The sequence below is a fragment of the Lissotriton vulgaris genome, chromosome 6 (assembly GCF_964263255.1).
Source record: "Lissotriton vulgaris chromosome 6, aLisVul1.2, whole genome shotgun sequence".
In the NCBI taxonomy this organism is placed as follows: domain Eukaryota; kingdom Metazoa; phylum Chordata; class Amphibia; order Caudata; family Salamandridae; genus Lissotriton; species Lissotriton vulgaris.
The window spans coordinates 8,762,403-8,777,388 of record NC_141694.1 but is presented as its reverse complement, the minus strand read 5'-3'; positions in this window follow the sequence as shown (position 1 = coordinate 8,777,388).

Genomic DNA, 14,986 nt, shown 5'->3' with positions numbered 1-14,986 from the left:
CTGTGACCTTGTGTGTCCATATAATAACTGCACAGACCCCTGTTCACTGGCACAGGTACTGTAATCTTGTGTGTCCGTATATTACCTGCACAGAGCAGTACTGTGACCTTGTGTGTCCATATAATAACTGCACGGACCCCTGTTTACTGGTACAGGTAATGGAACCTTGTGTATCCATATAATAACTGCACAGACCCCTATTCACTGGCACAGGTACTCGAACCTTGTGTGTCCGTATAATAACTGCACGGAGCAGTACTGTAACCTTGTGTGTCCATATAATAACTGCACTGACCCCTGTTTACTGGGACCTTGTGCGTCCATATAATAACGTCAGGGACCCCTGTTTACTGGTAAAGGTACTGTAAACTTGTGTGTCCGTATAATACAACTGCACAGGCCCCTGTGTACTGGTACAGGTACTGTAACCTTGTGTGTCTGTATAATAACTGCACAGAGCAGTACTTTGACCTTGTGTGTCCATATAATAACTGCACGGACCCCTGTTTACTGGCACAGGTACTGTAACCTTGTGTGTCCATATAATAACTGCACAGACCCCTGGTCACTGGGACAGGTACTGTAATCTTGTGTGTCCGTATATTAACTGCACAGAGCAGTACTGTAATCTTGTGTGTCCATATAATAACTGCACGGACCCCTGTTCACTGGTACAGGTACTGGAACCTTGTGTATCCATATATTACCTGCACAGACCCCTATTCACTGGCACAGGTACTCGAACCTTGTGTGTCCGTATAATAACTGCACGGAGCAGTACTGTAACCTTGTGTGTCCATATAATAACTGCACTGACCCCTGTTTACTGGGACCTTGTGCGTCCATATAATAACGTCAGGGACCCCTGTTTACTGGTAAAGGTACTGTAAACTTGTGTGTCCGTATAATACAACTGCACGGGCCCCTGTTTACTGGTACAGGTACTGTGACCTTGTGTGTCCGTATAATAACTGCACGGAGCAGTACTGTAACCTTGTGTGTCCATATAATAACTGCACTGACCCCTGTTTACTGGGACCTTGTGCGTCCATATAATAACTTCAGGGACCCCTGTTTACTGGTAAAGGTAGTGTAACCTTGTGTGTCCATATAATACAACTGCACGGGCCCCTGTTTACTGGTACAGGTACTGGGACCTTGTGTGTCAATATAATAACTGCACGGACCCATGGTTACTGGCACATGTACTGTGACCTTGTGTGTCCATATAATGTTATGTTATGTTATTTTAATTTAAACAGCGCGCAGCTACTCAGAAGTGTCCCGGCGCTTACAGAAAAAAAGGCAGAAGATGCTCGATTACCAATTAAAACAGTAGGGTTTTTAGAGATTTCCTAAACAGAAGAGGATCCTGAGTGGATCTCAAAGCCAAGGGCAGCGCATTCTAGGCCAGACAGGCTTTACGCACAAAGGAGTTCCCCCCCAGTCGCTGGCGCTTAAACGTCGGAGTCTGCATCAGCCGCTGAGAAGACGAACGCAGCTGTCTCACTGGTGCATAAAACGAGAGTCTCTTCAGCAAATAGCTCGGGCCGAGACCGTAAAGGGCCCGTTGCACAATTGAGAGCATTTTAAATTGCAGGCGAGTTTCGACAGGGAGCCAGTGTAATGACCATAGGAGAGCCCGTGCCCGGGCACTGTGCCTGGAAGACATCCCCCCTAGAAGTCTAGCAGCCGAGTTTTGGACCACTTGTAGTTTCTTCACAAGGAAACCTGGGCTGCCGACTCGGAGCGCGTTGGCATAATCCAAACGAGAAAGAATCAGTGCCCGAACAATCGTCACTGTGGCCGAACTCAGCAAGAAGGGCAGAAACTTTCTCAAACTTTTCAACACACCAAAGCAGGTGCCAACCAGTTTTTTTTACATGCGTCACAAAATTCAGATTCTCATCGAACCAAACACCAAGATTTTTGGCGGTTCCCTTATTCTCAGGTGGGCAAGGAAAACCAGGAGGCCAGAATCTCCCTCTAAAATCCGAAGCAAAAGAGCCGAACAGCAGTACTTCAGACTTTCCCTCATTACATTTAAGCTGCGCATTGGCCAGCCAATGAAAGACCGAAGACAGGCACTGAAGGGATCTCTTAACCGAGCCCTCCTCCATGCTCCAGGTAAACAACAGCTGGGTATCGTCGGCGTAGGCCATCACCTCAGCCCCCAGTGACTCCGCCAAAGAAATCAGCGGAGTCACGTAGATGTTAAATAACTGCGGGCTAAGCGATGACCCCTGCGGAACCCCAGTTGAAACCCTCATGGGCACAGAGGCACACGGCGGGAGCCAAACCTGCTGCGATCTTCTCTCCAAAAAAAGAGTTGATCCATTACAAAGCCGACACAGAGATTCCTATTTCAGATAGGCGATAAAGGAGCATGGCCTGAGGCACCATGTCAAACGCCGACGAGAGATCAAGCATAACCAATGCTGCTCTCCCGCCGGCATCAAGACACTCCCGAATCGATTCCATGACCTCCAGTAGAGCGGATTCCGTGCTGTAAGAGGCACGGAAGCCCGACTGCGCCGGATGAAGCAAACCAGCCCCCTCAACAAAGTTGGTAAGTTGGAATGTGACCGCTTTCTCACAAACTTTAGCCAAACTAGGTAAAAGTGAGATAGGACGATAGTTTCCTGGGACCAGTGGATCGAGTGAAGGTTTTTTGAGTAAAGGAAGGATCAGGGCATGTTTCCAGGCTGTCGACACACAAGCTTCCCGCAGCGATTTGTTGACCAAAAAATTCACCTCCGAATTAAAGGACAGCCGCATCTGATAGTAGACGGGCCACACAGGGATCGTTGGGAGAGCCGGGCTTTAAGGATTCGGAGAGAACGAGCAAGGTCAATAGGACAGAATTCTGAGAAAAGGGAGACCGGTTCTGCCCTGGGCAGAAGCAGCAGCAAGGACGGAAGGATGGAAGAGGACGGAAAAGTCTCTTGGATGCGAATTATTTTATCCCTGAAGAATGACGCCAGGGTGTTACACCAGGACTCCGTGGCAGGAGCAGCCGCTACCTGGGCGCTGGGGGACAGGAATCTCTGAACAATTGCAAACATTTCTTTGGAATTGTTATCAGCCCACTCGATACGAGCGGCATAGTACTGACCTTTGGCCTCTCCTATCGCCACATAATAAAGTTTTTTTTTGGCTCTGAGGATGTTTTTATCAGAGAGGTGGTAGCCGCCAAAATGCCAAGCCCTCTCCGCAGCCTTACAGGCATGCTTCAAAGTCTTCAGCACAGGAGTATACCATGGCTTGGAAGGGGATTCACGCCGCAGCCTTGTCTGACACTGCCCAATCGGCAAATTGCGTTACATTCTCCTCCAAACCACCGAAAAAGAGGGCCGGGAAGCAACAAGCGAGGCGCTTAGCTGGCCAGGATCCACCTTCCTGGAGACGGGGGGGTGACGGCAATTTGCCTGCCGAGGAGAGTTATCCTAATCCCATGAAAAGAATATGGAAAAGTGGTCTGACCAGGCCACCGGCCGTGGCTTCATCACTAGTATGGGGAAATTGGCACAGATGATATCCAACGTGTACCCACCCAAATGTGTGGGGAACAGAACCCTTTGAGAGAGGTTTGCTAGGTGGAGGGCGTCCATAAAAGCTATGGAGTCCCCCCCCCTCAGAGTGGTCAAGGTGGATGTTAGTATCCCCGAGAAGCACAAACTTTGAAAACCGTAGAGCCCGCTCGGCCAGAGCATCTCCACAGGCCGCTAAAAAATTCATTGCTGGCCCGGGGGGGCCAATAAATTAAGGAACCACCCAAAGTAAATTGGGCTGATAGTTGAAGACTAAAGTTAAAAGCTTCACAGTTACCTCAAAGGGTAGATAATTCGCTCCGAAAGGTCCAGTCTTCCCTATACCAAATGGCTAAGCCTCCGCCTCAGCCCACGCAGCGATCTACCCAGTAAACTTTAAATCCTGCCGGTGTAGCTAGAGCCACTATGGGGTTGGAGAAGGCATCAAGCCAGGTCTCCGTAACAAACAGTATGTCCAGATTGTTATCCGTGATCAGATCCGCTATATCGACGAAATGCTTCGCCACAGATCTCGCATTGAGTAGGCAAGCACTGATCGCCCCCAAACTCGGAGAGGCATCAGACCGACCTGATGACCGGAGCTCTGGAGTGAAGCTAAACCCACAGTCCCCACAAATGAAGTCCCTGGGCAGCCCGCTCGACCAAACTCTGTGAGCTGGGCAGGGGAGGGGCTTCAGCGATTTCAGCCACTCCGCTGGAAGGAGATTGGGTACGCAAGTCTTTGGGCCGTTTAGGGCAGCATGACATGCCCTGTGCCCTGACTTAGCGCTGATGGGTGCAGACGGGCGCAGACGGTCCCTGCAGTTAATAACTGCAGGGACCCTGTTTGCTGGCACAAGTATCTTACCTTGTGTGTCCATATAATAACTGCATGGACTAATGGATGCAGAGTAAACCTGTTTGGTGTTTGTCAACATATTTTTATGTGCTGCTGTTGGTTCAACCTTATAATAATATGAGGCTGAGACAAACCCTGAAAAATATGCAAATGTCTGTGCAAATGTCTTTGAACTGCTTTTTGGCTGTGTCAGGCAATGTTCCTATTGGTGGTATGTGAAAACATTTCTGGGGTTGGTAGATTTATGCAGAAAATGATGACTAAAATGTTGATAGCAATACATTATTTCAAAGTCGGATGCGTATTCCAACATTTATTAGAAAAAGCAGCAGATTTTTCTAAATCAGACAACATATTATTTACAGTTTCATAATCCCAATCATCGGAAAATGTACTCAAGGTATTGATATCATTTTGAATAAATGTAGTATTTTTAATAGATCAGTCGGGCCAAATATATCATAATCAACCTTGTCCCACACTATACCATCAGGTATAGGAACTGCCTTAATGTTCACTGATGTTAGGTCTCTTTTTAGGTCGAGCTAGAGTGCGCATGCAAAGCATGCGTCTAGCTCGACAACTATTGTTGTCAGTCTCCGGGGAATCTGAGACAGGGTTTGGCCACGCGCGTTGATTGCACCTCGTGGGGCGCACGACCAGGCCGGCGCCGGTCACATATCCTATCTCAGATTCCCAGGAAGTCAGCCATGCCGCCATGCCTCTCTCAGTCGCACGCGCACACATACACACAGCACACTCACACACACATATACACACACACTCACACACACATACACACACACACACACATACACACACGCAGGCAGGCAGGCAGACACGCACGCACGCGCACACACACACTGCATACACACGCGCGCAACCCCCTTACCTCATCTCTGTACTCCAGCTCCTTTGGCAGCACGATGCGGGGCTCTCCCCTTAGGCATGAGAGCCCCGCCGTGCTATCCGCTGCTCTTCACCCGGGCCCCCTCCTGGGACCTGGGACTTCGGATCCCACACTTTGCTTTTGCTCCGGGCTCGCTCCTCATAACGAAAGTTATGAATGGCGCATGTTGCGCATGCGCGGGCAGCCCCCGCCCTCCCAAGTCTCCTCGCAGCCCGAATACTCTCTGCCCAGTGCTTTTTTTTTTTTAACCAAATGTTTCATTTTCTAATACTAGTACGATAGGACGTGTAGGCCAATGCTCAACGGAAATGACGTGGTGGGCTCGGGGTTCACAGCATTAGAAAGCGCGAGGCCTGTGTTGCTTTATAATAATGTTCAGTACTGCACCGCTGGGATTATTCTGTTAACAGGCGTACAGAAGGATTCCCGGACAACCTTCTGAGTGGATTACCCTTCTGTAGGGTGACCCATGACGCATCTCACTTAAGACAGCATGCTGCTCCAATACTGGGCTTTCTTTGTAGAAACCATACTATTCTGATACCTTAGTCCAGTTGGTTCATTCGATGTTAGCAAAGACTACAGCTCCCAGAATGCACTAGGCTCCTCATTGAATGGAGAGATCGGAGAATGGCGTTTCCAAAGACCTTGCCCTATCTGACTGAGGTAAAGTGAGTGTGCCCAACTGTTGGTTTTAAAAAATTCAAGATCGGGAGAAGGTGTCACACATGACACGAAGCCACTGTAAAGCTGTAAACATGGTGTGCGCTGATAGGAGGGTAGTAGATTTGAGGTGGTGCTGAGTCCAACTCACACTGGACCCCGACATAATAGTTGCTGGAGGTGCCTCACACACCAAGTTAATATCACCGCTTAGGCCCTGATTGCAAGGTATGTGCATGCTAATTACTATTTGCGCGGGGTACAACAATGATGAGGTGCGCAATTTGCAACACAGGCTCCGGGCTCCTCATAACAAAAGTTATGAATGGCGCATGGAGCGCATGCGCGGGCAGCCCCCGCCCTCCCACGTCTCCTTGCAGCCCGAATACTCTATGCCCAGTGCTTGTATTCGCCTGCTGTGAAATATTTCAAAATGCTATCAAAAGGTAGCTGTGCTGCTGACTTCCCCACGTAAGGAAACAGAACGTTTGTTGCCATGGTTATGGATTGGGAACAGTGTTAAATAATATTAATGGACAGGAATGCGCGCGCCTAACAATGCCTTCCCAGTACAAGTGATTGTATTGATTGATTCAGACTCGTGTAATGATGCAGATGTTATCGAAGCCTTTAACTACGTTTGTTACTGCACAAAGTATCTTTAAATAGATCTAGATGATGATGTAGATTAAGGAAAGCAGAGCGGCATCCATCTCTTTTTGATCTGTTAATAACTTAAAACCATCATGGCTTCTATCTGCAGCGCTCAGACCCTCCCAGCACACATGCATTTATTTGTTGGATAGCCTAAATTTCTACGTTTGAGTAGAGAAACTGGAACTCAGAGGGGTGTTTTTTATTACCTAGCCCTCCTAAAATGTATTCATTTACTGTTTAGTTTTAAATTACTTAATCCAAGAGGTTAGTGAGATATTTAAGCTTCTAACGGACTTCTTTACACCATTGTATTTTATTTTTTTTGCAAAGGAGATAACATCGTCTCAGAGCATGGATGTATTAGTCAAATGGGTAATCGCTATGTTCAAAACTGGTTTGCATTTTGGGTTTTTCCTGATTTTAGAAACTTTGTCATGCTTGTCTGAAAATATTGCCTAATATTTTACAGGGACCTATCCAGCTGCTTGAATGTCACCGAACACGTTTACTCAATTTGTCCATCAAATACAGATTACTATTTTGAGATATTTGTGCATATTTTTGCTTTTGTGTGCATTCACAGTTTAACATTTTTGCGAACCTCGGTCCATTGGCGTAAGGCTAAGTGATGGGGCCCCTGAGTCTCCCATATCTCACTGGTATTCATTGATCTTGGGCTGAATGGGGGCCCACCCCTTAAGCGTTCGGGGCCCTCCTGTACTGTCGTGCCTGCCTTATGCCACTACCGAGGTCCTTCTAAAGCTCCATTCTGCCTGGATCCTGCTGGCCTGGGAGGGTGGTACCGCAGCATGCAGCTGAGTGCTTCTCCCACCCCCTCCCCAAGGATGCGGCAACAGATGGTGCCGCTGGGAGGGGGGGTATTCCAAGCTGTAGGCATGCAAGAACCTGCTTGAGCATCTACCCTGGCAGTATGAGAAAACCTGTGTATACAACAGATCTGGGGTTAACTCAAAGAGGTAAAAGGTTTGATTTGGAGCCCTGTGGCTTAATTCAAGGATAGCCTAGGTGCACAGATGTGACCCCCTGTCTCAGCACCACCACAGCACCACTCAGCACCACCACAGCATCACTCTGCACCACGCAGCACCACAACAGCATCACTCAGCACCACAACAGCATCACTCAGCTCCACCACAGCACCACTCAACGCAACCACAGCATCACTCAGGACAACCACAGCATCACTCAGGACAACTACAGCATCACTCAGGACAACCACAGCATCACTCAGCACAACCACAGCATCACTCAGCACAACCACAGCATCACTCAGCGCAACCACAGCATCACTCAGCGCAACCACAGCATCACTCAGCACAACCACAGCATCACTCCGCACCACCACAGCACCACCACATTATCACTCAGCACCACCACATTATCACTCAGCATCACTCAGCACCACCACAGCACCACTCAGCACCACCACAGCGCCACCACAGCGCCACCACAGCACCACTCAGCATCACCATGGCATCACTCAGCACCACCACAGCACCACTCTGCATCACCACAGCACCACTCAGCGCAACCACAGCATCACTCAGAGCAACCACAGCATCACTCAGCGCAACCACAGCATCACTCAGCGCAACTACAGCATCACTCAGCACCACCACAGCATCACTGGTTCAAATATGTTCTCTCAATGTTTCAAGCTTTATTACAAATGTCACAAAAAGATGTTAATATTTCACTTCTGTTCTTGGATTTTCGTCACAATAAAATACACTAAACATAATCTTCACAAAAGTTATTTACAAAAGTTTAAGCTATTGCCATTATAAATTACAATAAATTTCATTTAAGTATTAATTATTAAAACAAATTACAAGCCATTGATATTTGTAATATCAATACATCTAAGTCACGTAAATACAAAAGATGTTGCATTACAAATGCTATAGGTGTCACATTTGCGAAAGTTATAACTATTGGCATTGTAAATGACAAAGCTATTAATTTAGCAATTTTAAAAAACAACAACACATAAATAAAAAAATTGTCATTTACAAGACCAATAACTCAAACTTTCCTAATGCGAGACCTATTGCAGTGCAAATGCTTGTTTTACAATGTGATGATAGATGTGGTTTCAGAATCAGATTCACTTTTTGTGCTGCAGAGCTTTCACGAAAATAAGTTCCATTTATGAGCATACTAAAGACAGTTACTAAGCCTATCCAGAAAAGAAAGAAAAGTATTCCTCTAGATACCCAGAGATCCACCCTAGGTGATACCTGGTAAGTCTTTTTAAGAATGTTCAGAAAATCTTTAATTTGCTGTTGGCGAGGTTATTGGGGTGGCATTATTTCAGGTTCACTTAGATCCAATGAAAAACTATCAGAGTCAATTAAATAGCCAGATGCAGTTCGATTAATTTGCAGTATTTCCACAGGTCTTGTAGAAACTGTAGCTTGCTTTTGTTGAGGCATGTTGATGTAGATATCTGTATTTGGTTGAGCAGAAATTTGTGTTTCATTTAAGTTCTGAGTTTGAAATTCAGTTCAAGAGGAAAGAGTTCCATGGCATTGTTTCATAGTCCATCATTCCGTGCAGGTGACTCTTCAAACGTGATGAGTCTTTCTGTTTGAACTTCTTGTTTAGTTGCAAGAAGAGGGTGTCTGTTGCTCCGGAGTCGACGCAGCCTACTACTCAGTATCGACCACATAGTGTGGTTTGATTAGGTCTATTGAGACAAATCTTTTCTCCTTTTTACAATCAAGAGGCAGCAGAAGTACAGTTCTTGTTCCTTCAACTGCCAGGACAGGTACAGGCTTTCTGCATGACCGCCCAAATTATTTTTTGTCCTCTATCTTCTCCCTGACCAGGTCCCCGACTTTCGGGATCCAGACAGGTCTTGCTGTGACAGACTTTTTTTTTTTTTTTTTTTTTAAACAATTTTTTATTGAAGTTCTTTGGTTCTTAAAAATCTGAGCAGTTATATACAATGTCAAAATCAAGATCAAGGCATAGGTAAAGTAACATTACATGCAGAATACAAACAAAATAAAATAAATTAAAATAGAAATAAGAATTATAGGGCTACTTTTTACCAAGCAAAAACAGATCCATAATTACTCAAAAAACGAATCCCAAGTCTTTTCAAATTTCCTCAGCCCTCCTATCCGTTTTGCATATAAAAATTCACTTCTTCTAACATTTCTTATCTTTTGCAGCCATGCTTGGAGCGACGGGACCTGAGTTGATCTCCAATTTTGCAGTATTAACGACCTTGCTACAGCCATTGCAATATATAACAATTTGACGGTTTGATCATCAATTTCCAGTTCGAGATCATACCCATAGAGCATCAACTTTTCATTATATAAAATCTGAATCTTACAATCAGTTTGTAGAAACTTAAATAACTCATTCCAAAAGGGTACAATTTTAGGACAGTTAACTATGGTGTGAGACCAATTAGCAGGGGAAAAGTGCTGGCATCTAAAACAATTGGCAGATGTGTTAACGTACATTTTTGAGATAGCGGCTGGTGTATAATATAGCAGCCATTTATTAAAAAATAACATTCTTCTCCAATTAGCACCCCGTAGCACTTTAAAGTTTAACTCATTTAACGTTTTCCAAACATTTACAGAGAGAACATGATATTCTTGATCTTGCCATTTTTTAATAGCTTTCGGGGTGACATCTATCTCAATCTGAAGAGCTAAACAGCGTTTCCATTCCCCTGGTTTCTTGGACCTTATGACCACAAACAAATCTTCCCATAGCTGATTCTGTAAACTAAGATTTCCTGGGTCCAGCTGTTCCAGCATTTTATAAATCAGAATATAAGAACCTATTAGCAGGTAATTCCCCTGAATTAATAGTTGCATCTCGCACGGCTTTATCCAGACTCCATCCCTTATAAAATCTGATAAATTGTTAAAACCTCGATGATTCCATTGCATAACAATATCTGAACTTATTTTAGTCTCTGTGTATTTGAAGACATATTTCAGAGGAGTTTTAGAGTTGAAGCGTGGAAGGGAATATCTTTTAAGGATAGCATCCCGTCGTTTAAAAAACCAATTCATGATCTTATATCGTACTAATTTTGGAGATTTCGGAATTTGCAAAAAGAAGGGAGTCTGGGTATCATGACAGATAAGGTCAAAGAAGAAATTAATAAATAAACCAGGTCTTTGCGCTCCAATCTTAAAGCGCTCTAGATATTGTGCAAAATATGCACTATAATAATCTTTAATATTCGGTAGAGATAGCCCACCTTGTTTTGTATCTGTATAGAGAGTACTTAATGCTAGTCTAGCTGTTTTTTTTGCCCAGATGAAACCAGAAAATAAAGATTCTACCTTTGAAAAGAAGGCTGCAGGAAGAAAACATGGAATAGTTGCAAACAAAAAATTAAACAGTGGAAGCACAGACATCTTAATCAGGGCCACCCAGCCCAAGATTGATAATGGCAGAGGACTCCACCTAGTAAACATTAAATGTATTTTCCGCAAAAGAGGTTCAAAATTGAGTATATATAAATCTGCGACCGAAGCCGAAAAGAAAATTCCTAAATATCTTTTTGGCCTTGGATTGATACATCCGACTAACTCTGGGTGAACATTGAGATCCTTCCCCCCACAGACTAAAATTTCGGTTTTTCTTTTATTAATCCTATAGCCACCTAAGGTTTCGAATTCCTCAAAAAGTTTTAAGGCGTAGACCTGAGATTTCATATCTGGTCTGATTAGCAGCATGATATCGTCTGCGTACATTTTAATTTTGGCCATAGTAGGAACAGGGGGGACTATATCTACAGAATTACGAATTGCTATGGGTAAAGGCTCAATAAAAAAAGCAAAAAGAGTGGGGGATAAAGGACAGCCTTGTCGAGTCCCTCGCTGAACTAAGACTGTGCCTACTAAGGCCGAATTGATAATTATCTTAGCTTTAGCACCCGTGTACAAATTTTGAATTAAATTAATAATCTGTGAAGGAATGCCAAATTGTGTCAAAATAACAAAAAGTGTGTTCCAAACCACCAAATCAAAAGCCTTTTCTGCATCAAGCAATAAAATTAAAGCAGGGATCTTATTCATCTCAAAATAATCTAAGGCTTCTACTAAAAAATGAGTGTTCGTTGCAAGTTGGCGGCTTGCGATGAATCCATTCTGATCTGGATGTATAAGATCCGCAGCAGCCATGGAATTAAATCGCAAGGAAAGCAGTTTTGTTGTAATCTTATAATCAGTATTGAGTAAGGTAATTGGCCTATATGAATTGGGGTCTTTACGGTCTTTGCCTTTTTTAGGAAAGCTAACCACCGAGCCTTCCGTAAACGAGTTAGGAACTTGGCCCCCCTTTAACATAGAATTTAGCAACTGAAGTAGTAAGTCCGACAGGGAGTCATAGAAAACCTTAAAAAATTCGGCTGGCAGGCCATCCGGCCCACAGGCCTTGCCCATTGGTAAGTTTTTAACTACTAGTTCCAACTCAACGTTAATGAAAGGGGCTGACATTCCTTCCTGATCCTCTTGTGCTAGAGATGGTATTTCGTATTTATTTAGAAAGGTCCTAAGTTTAACTGCATCTATATCTTGGTGTTGAGTATATATCTTTTGATAATGTGACAACATTATATTACCTATTGCAGCAGTTTGTGAGGTCTCTGTGTGTGTAATCGGACATTTTAACAGATGAATCTTATTCGCAGCCGCTTGTTCTTTAGCTTGCCAAGCCAAAAGTTTACCCGTGAAATTACTTTCCTCATATATCTTCTGAGATTGTTTTAGAAATTGTTCCTCACTCTGTTTATAAAAGTTTGTACTGAGTTCACGTTTTGCTTCATTTAACTTGTTTTTCACTGTATTTGAGAGATCAGATTGACGTAATAGTGTTAAGGTAGCGATTCTATGATACAGTTCATCTCTTGCTTGCTTGACAGCTCGCCATTCTGAAGCATCCTTACTAATTATAATGCCGCGAATGAAAGCTTTCAGTGAATCCCACACAATATGCAGAGGGGCAGTATCTAGATTACGTGTAATAAAGTCTGAGATCTCCACTTTTAATGTTTTAATCCACTGCTCATCCTGTAAATATGTCTTATTGAATATCCATCTTTTAGGAGTTTTTTCCACTTCTCCAGCCCCAAATTCAATCACTAACATAGCATGATCTGAGAACCCATTGTGCATCAACTTTTGAAAGGAAAACTCTAATTCCGTGGATGCTAAAAAGAAATCAATTCGAGATGAGGATTTATGTCTCCCTGACCAAAAGGTGAACTCTTTTTTTTGAGGATTATCTAAGCGCCAAGGGTCACAGAGATCTAGTGTAACTATATTTTGGCTTATAGATCTTCGTGATTTAGGTTTAAGTTGTTTTTTAGTGAGCACAGTTGAATCCAATTTTACATCGATCAGAATATTGAAGTCTCCTCCAATCACAATATCCCCCCTAATCATGTAGAGTGATTGAAATAAGTCATCATACTTCTGACTCGAGTCATCCACTGGGGCATAAAAAGAGACAAAAGTAATAGGCTTACATCTGCCACTCACCACGCATGACACCCAACACCATCGTCCCTCCCTATCTTCTTCAGTTTGAAGGATCTCAGTATCCATATTACGATTTAAAAAAATAGCCACCCCTCGAAGAGATTCTGAGGCACATGAAAACCCTCGATACGATGCCCAAGTTTTAAACATGGAAAAATTCTCGATTTTTGTATCAGGAATATGGGTTTCTTGCAACATAACAATAGATGGATTCTCCGTTCTAATCCAGGACTCAATAGCACGCATTTTTTTTTATTATTCAGTCCGTTAACATTAAACGAAATTATCTTTAAACCTCTACTAGTCATTGTAAAGAAAGTACTTCATACTTTTTAGCATAAATAATTCCTTCATTATCACCCTTAAGCCACTCTTCCAAAAACTTCCGACCTCACCCAAAGAAACTTCAATATTTTCATTTTTTCTCCCCCCCCTCACCCTTACCTTGTGGCCCTGCTCTCTCCCTACCTCTCCTTTCCACGCTAGCCACCCGGTACTAACCCCTATCTTGGAGGTGCCTTGTGATTGCACCTCTTACCCCGTGATATCCTTGTTCCTCCCTACCCCTCCATCACCCCTAACCATGTAAACACATAGGAGAACACACAATTTAAACTGAAAAGCTAATATTTAAGCTTATATCATATTAACCCTGTGATATCTTATCCAAAAGTCCCCTTGCTTCATCCACCTCCGTAAACATATAGAATTTGCCCTTCACCAACACTTTTAGTTTAGATTGCTGTGCAATCATTGCTTGCGCGCCTTTATCTTTAAACAGCTGCAGTATCTTAACAAATTCTTTCCTGAGTCTTGCAGCAGCGGCTGACATATCTGAGAAAATCCTACATTTAGTAGTGGGATTCACCACAAATTGTCTTTGCCTAAATGCCACAGAAAGAATAGTCTCTTTAACGCGCACATCAGCAAAGTTCACTAGAATAGTTCGGGGATACGTAGAGTTGAGGGGCTGATGAGTTGGAACTCTATGTGCACGAGTGATAGTCAAATCTCCTTTAAACTCGGGAATGACCTCATGAAGAAAGAATGAAGTAAGCCACTGTTTCATATCATATTGCTGTGACAGACTTGACTTCCCCAGTGGCAGTCCGTTTCACCTGGATGTTATTTTGTAGTGCTCTGGATTAATTTAGATCCTGTAAACAGCCAAACGTTCATGGATATCAAAAGATTTTTCATCTACCACTGTGCCTTCACAATCAAGTTCAGGTACCCACATTCTCGTTCCAAATAGGACCTCATAAGGAGTGACACCTCCTAGAGAGCTTCTTGGCTGGTTATTCAACGCCCTTTGAACTCCATACAGATGTTTTAACAAACTTCCACCAGGCCTAATACTCTAGCTGTTAAATACTGCTTTCAGTTCTGGATTTTCCTCTCCACAACCGAATTTCCCTTGGGATGGTACGGAGAGGAGTACCGCAATACTACATCCAAACCTCCCATGGCCTCCTTGTACACACGAGAGCTAAATGCGGATTCATGGTCAGAATGTAATGTGCCTATTGCGTATGTCCCTATAAAGACTCGAAAATCTTTTAGAACAGTTTGAGCGCCAGCCGAGCGCTGGGTCCACACCCATAGAAAGCTAGAGCTGGAATCCACTGCAACCATGATATACCTGTAAGCCCCATCTGTTTGTAAGGGGCAGCAGTGGTCCAAATAAACACACGTGAGTCATTTGTCTGATATTAGCAATGGTATCTGCACCAGACGTGTTACGGTGGAGCCATTCATCTGCGGACAGATGTTGCATTTCAAGACAATGGGCCATATGTATGAAACTTTGGTTTTGCGAGTCTCA